Here is a 5,942-nt window from a genome sequence, read left to right on the forward strand (position 1 = left end):
AAAAGTTTGTGCTACTCTGCTTGCTTCCTCCCTCTGCTTGGGCTTGAACCCAGAACCTCCAGCATACTGGGCAAGCGTCTATTATTAAGCTCTATCCCCAGCCCGTGGGGCATATTTCTTGACTCATTATAACTCAGTGCTACGTTCTTCAGGCTCTAAAATGTCCCTGTTGCTGGAAAGATCATACACTATAAAGTCATCTTTCATTTACATTTAAATTGGCACTTTGGGGACTTAGTCCAGTGACAGAGCATTTGTCTCCTTTGCAGGAGGTCCAGGGTTGGCTCTCCAGTGCTATGAAAACAAACAAGCTGTGGTATCACCTGGAGAAGTGGCAAAGCCCAATGTCAAATAACTCAAATTTAAATGTAAGTGCTAGAATTTTCTGGTTATGAAATCAATAATTGTTTATTTTTTTGGTGCGAGGGACTGAACTTAGAGCCTTGCACTTGCTAAACACATCAAGTATCATTATATATTTAATTGAAAAAAACAACCACAGAGGTTGGAGGTGAGGAGAGGTTACGCAAGAGGCCGGAATTAGGCAGAAGAAATATGTTCTGGAGATTCTCCGTGCAGCATGGTAACTATAGCCAATACAACAGTGTATGCCAAAATATAAGTATGCAATTATTAGCTTGACTTAATCACTGTACGATACATATCTATATAATAAAACATTACATTACTACCATCAACAAGCACGACTTTTGTCAATTAACCTTAATAAAACTGTAAAACAGGAAATATCTTTTACACACAGCTCTTTAAACACGGCTGTACATTCAGTGCAGTGTGGAGAACACATTCATAAAACCACCACAAAAACAAAACAAACCCATAAAATCAAATCTAGTTTCTAGGTTGACACAAAAGCAGTCTAATAGTTAATAGTTACTGAGGAAGAATTCTGGGACAGGAAAAGTTTAAGCTACTTACCTTCAACTGCAGACACACACACACACACACATACACACACACACACACACATCCCCTGCTTACTTCCTAGGTTTGTCTCGAAAGCGCTTTAAAAGTAGAACAATATGCACGTTTACAATAACTATTTTCTGCCGATACGTAATTACTAGGCCTAGATTTTTCATTAGGGGAACGATGAGACAATGTTCTCTTTGGGGCTTTGTTTGTGTCTTTCTGACAGGTTCTCTTGTAGACAACGCTCAATTTGTAGTTGAGAATGACCTTGAGATTCTGATCCTCCTGCCTCTACCTCCTGAGTACTGCTCTTTTTTTTTTTTGGATTTTCGAGACAGGGTTTCTCTGTAGCTTTGGAGCCTGTCCTGGAACTAGCTCTATAGACCAGGCTGGTCTCGAACTCACAGAGATCCACCTGCCTCTGCCTCCCGAGTGCTGGGATTAAAGGCGTGCGCCACCATCGCCCGGCCGTACTGCTCTTTTTTAAAAAATTACATTTTATTTATTTAGAGAATGTGTGTGTTTGTGTGTGTGTGAGAGAGAGACAGAGACAGAGACAGAGACAGAGAGAAACATGACTGCATACTCTTGTGTGCCATTGTTTATACGTGAACATCAGAGAGCAACCTGTGGGAGCTGCCACTCTCCTACCGTGTAGGTCTCAGGAACTGAACTTAGGTCATTGGGCTTGGCAGTGGACACCTTTACCTACAGAACCATCTCACTGGCTCCAATTTTTTCCCTGAAGACAGAATTTCCCTATGTAGTTCAGACTAGCCTCCCTCAATGCTCCTGCCTCAGCTTTCTGAGTGCTGAGATTACAGATAGGATTTCTCAGGATTCCCCAGCAGAAGCGAGTCCTTTGGGAGGTACCCTTGCTTGGGGAACTATGTATGGAATACCTTTGTGAAACACTGGACTGCCAGTGAGACGCACTTTGCATATCATTTCAATGCCTATCCCTTGATAGCTACTACATTGATCATCTTGCCCTTTGTCTTCCTTCTAGTCTATCTGTAATGTGAATGGCATTGGTAATTTAATGCCTTAGTGTAGACAGACGTGGGGACGAGATATGGGAACGTGCCAAAGTCCAGAAATAATGAGGCTCATTCTCCTAAAGAGCTTCTGATCTGGAGGAAAAAAAAACAGCAGACACAGACAAACCCACACAACAGACTCAGAAAGAGAATACGTGGGGGGTGAAGCCAGAGGCACACACATGCAATCCCAGCACCTAGAAGGCTGAGGGAGCAGGGTTGTGAGTTTGAGACCAGCCTGGGCTACACAGCAAGATCCTGGGTTTTAAAAAGTTGTCTGTCTGTTTTGTTTGTTTAAAGATGAAACTGCGTGTGTTGGAATCAGGCACAGCCGAGCCCACACAAGGAGAATTAGTGAGGAAGGGTCTCTTAATTAGACCCCCCGCCCTCGAAGGCCAGAGTCTGCCGGTGAAAGCACTTTGAGAAACTACGGCAAAGGCGAGCAGGCCGTTCTCCCGTTGCTTTCATAAACTGATAGAGGCCAGGGAGTAGGAAAGAAAGATTTCACTGATGCTCAAGAAAGGGAGATTGGCTATGCAACATAGCAGTTTTGTACACAGAAGGGGACCCATGTGAGAGAGCCTGTAAGAGATTAGTGTAGGAGAGGAGATCCTGACGCCAGAGCCCAGTCACTACTGAGGCTGAGACACAGCAGACAAATGGTACCAGAAAATCCCAGGGCCTGTCGAAAGGCTGATGGATGGGATCTAGGGCTAGAAAGGTGTTTGCAGGCTGGAGTAGTTCCATGGGACAGCATCTACTTAGCACATACAGCGTGTGCGTGTGGGGGGGGGGAGGGAGGAGAGAAGAGAATTTGTTGCTCTTGCAGTGAACCCAGAGAGGTTCAATCTTTAGTGCTCCATTTCCAGGGCTCCATTGCTGTCTTCTGACCTCTGAGGGTCCCAGGCACGCATGTGACACACATACATACAGGCAGGTTGTTCCCTTGAAGGACAAGTGTGACACTCTAGAAATGTTTAGAAATGTTTTGTAGACAATGGTAGAAACTCATGAAAGCATCTCCAAGCAAGGGGAAAAGCCTTTTTTTTTCTTTTAAAAACAAAAAAAAAAAACAACCTTTCTAGGCCATTTCTTTCCAAAACTTCTTTTGCAAAAACTATCTCCATCAATTCCAAAACTGATCTGCGTGATAACCCCCTATTGCGTTCATAAACTGTATTTCTGAGTGGATCCCTTTTAACAACACTGTTGTTGCCATATTGTACGTGTGTGCCACCGCATGGGGTGGAGGTCAGAAGAGAACCTTCGAGAGTCTGTTCCCTCTTTCTGTGAAGCGGGTCTTGCGGAGGGACCTCAGGTCAGACCCTTGACAGCGCATGCCTTACATGTTGTACCCTCTCTCCATCCCCGTGGGTGTGCATGGTGTATGCTCCTGTAACAGGAGCACGTGAGGAGCCTCTGCAGCAAATTATAGACGTGTGAAAGAGTTGGTGCTTCTGTCTCAGAAATGTAAGTCTCATTAACCACGCAGCGTCAGTGGGGACACAGACGACATTCCAGAATTGCCTAGGTGCCAGTTGTTTCAGAGTCCGATCACTCGCTCCACCTCTCCCTGTACCTCAGATTTCCTGTGGTGGCCTTGATTTCAAAGATTTTGCTTGTCATCAAACAGAATGTCAGAGATAGTATCTATACATATATAGACATTCTTGACTTCCTAGAAAAATACTTTAGATTTTAAGTGACTCTGAGAGTATGTATGACTAGGGAGAAACTGTAAAGTTATGACAAAAGTTAATTCATAGCCTATACAATCCATTTTCTCATTACTAAATTATTACTAATGTGAAGATGATCAAATTACCTTAACGACTTGGGAGAGAGAAAAATCTAGACTTAGCAGTTTTGTCTCTCGCAAATCACGGCAATCTCCCATCATGGCATGATAGGAGAGACCCTAACACGCACGCGAACATCTGTGGACAAGGTGATGCCATCTCTTCACGTCATGCACCCCTTTTGACTGGAGACACCGAGTCATCTGCCTTTTCTCTTTGCTTGGATAGTTTTAAAAATATTCAAGCTATGCCTCTAATTACTGCTAAGAGCTAAGAGTACCGTGTACCGGGCCAAACATTTGCCAGTGACCGTCAAGTATCTGATGCAGCTGGAGAGAGAGAGAGAGGAAAGGAGGGAGGGAGGGCAAAGGGGGGAGGGAGGAAGGGAGAGAGAGAGAGAGAGAGAGAGAGAGAGAGAGAAAGGAGAAAGAGAGAGAGAGCGCAGTGTCTCTTGAGCAGGGCTTTCTGCAGCTGTTGTGTACATTAATCCAGGAGGCAGATCTCCCAACCCTAAATATAGCAAGCAGATCCTTTTACAGGATAAAAAAAAAAGTTTTAAATGAAAGTCTTCAACCATGGAGTCATACTACTTCAGATTTGATTCCTTTAAGAGGGAAGCAGGCATCGCACACACATTCTCCATGTGGACCACATTAGTATAATCGGTGCGTATGCAGAAAATGTCGGTCATATTTGCCACCACTTCCTCTCTTGAAGTACTTTTCCTTAGAACCCAAACAGGGACTCAAATGGGATACCATCTCTGTGAGTCTCATCCCGGTCCAAAAGCTTTGGAATGGAAAGCCTTGTTTTCCATTTAACTGTGTATCTCATCAGACATAATTAGAAAGTTCTCCTAGGTTTCGCTCTAAGGAGCAGTAATTACTTCTCTGAAATGTCCCTTTCCCCATAGTCAGCAATCCACTGCCGGAACACACTTTCTGAACTTAAATCAGGATATTACCTTGCTTTTTTTTAGGTGACCCAGATGAGGATGTCCAACCCAGGCTCGCTTCTTCCGAGACGACAATTATCCAAGGAGAAGTTTCGAGTGAAAACACGGGAGAAAAGGGAGATTCTTCACGCCCTTGGAAAGAGAGAGCAGCCGTCCATAGAGCACTCCGAGTTAACCTTAGTGTTGGTGAAGATGGCTGTTAGAAGCTGGGCAACCTGTCACCACCGCGGCCAAGAGCATTTGTCAGCTCACGGGTCCCAAGTTATTTTGAGCTGTATAAACCATGTGCCTGTGAAACATTCCGCCTGATTGGACAGGAGAAAACTGAGCAAAGGGATTCCATTGCAGGACAGCACCTACGGGAGTCCTGGGCAGTGGTATTTTTCTACCTACAGAATTTTATTTACAGCTGGAAGCCCGACGTGTTTATTGATTGACATTTTGAATTAATAGTAAATGAGCTATATCACACTCCACCTGCCAAAGAAAATGGCATTACTTTAAAGCGCATCAGAATTTGTCATTTTTGCTGTTATTAATTTAAAAAAACAAGTATGTTTATTTTGGTGAGTTTGTGTATGTGGTGCATGGGGGGGGCAGTGAACGGGCCTCACCGTGTACCTGTGGGGATGAAGGGCTGGCTTCAGGAGCTGGCTGGCTTCTTCCACCTTATGGGATGTGGGGGTCAAATGGAGATTATTAAGCTTGTCAGAAGCACCTCACCCTCTAAGCCATTTCATTGGTCCAGTATCTTTAATTTTAGTCAATGGAAATCTGACTTCCATTTAACTGCTAAGACACTGAGAAAACTTGTCTACGGGAAGGAAATACAAAGCGGAAATTGACAACTTGAAGCCAAGAGCTTTTTAAAACTGTCCACAGGGACCTAATTCCAAAGCACAGACAAAAAAAAAAAAATAGAGGAAAACTCCATTGGCTTGAGAATCAATACAAGAATAACACATTTAAACGACTGTCTTCACAACTTCGAGACGGGCTGGCTCATGCCTTTAATTTCAGCACTCAGGAGGCAGAGGCAGGTGGACCTCTGTGAGTTCAAGGCCAGCCTGGTCTACAAGAGCTAGTTCCAGGATAGGCTCCAAACTACAGAGAAACCCTGTCTCGAAAAACAAACAAACAAAAACAAAACAAAAATTAGGTCAGATGTGGTGGCACATGCCTTTAGTCCCAGCACTCAGGAGACAGACACAAGAT

General features: G+C 44.1%; 1 protein-coding gene across 1 annotated transcript in view; it reads right to left on the minus strand.

Annotated features, from left to right (window-relative positions):
* The window catches only part of Mypn (myopalladin), a 78,453-nt gene extending 73,498 nt beyond the window's left edge, over positions 1 to 4,955 (minus strand). The window contains exon 1 of the mRNA XM_005360442.2: positions 4,737 to 4,955. The gene's annotated coding sequence lies outside the window, so the exon portion shown is untranslated. The remainder of the gene's footprint in view (positions 1 to 4,736) is intronic.
* Between the last annotated feature and the right edge of the window lie 987 nt (positions 4,956 to 5,942).

The sequence above is a fragment of the Microtus ochrogaster genome, linkage group LG2, assembly GCF_000317375.1.
Source record: "Microtus ochrogaster isolate Prairie Vole_2 linkage group LG2, MicOch1.0, whole genome shotgun sequence".
NCBI classification, from domain to species: Eukaryota; Metazoa; Chordata; class Mammalia; order Rodentia; family Cricetidae; genus Microtus; species Microtus ochrogaster.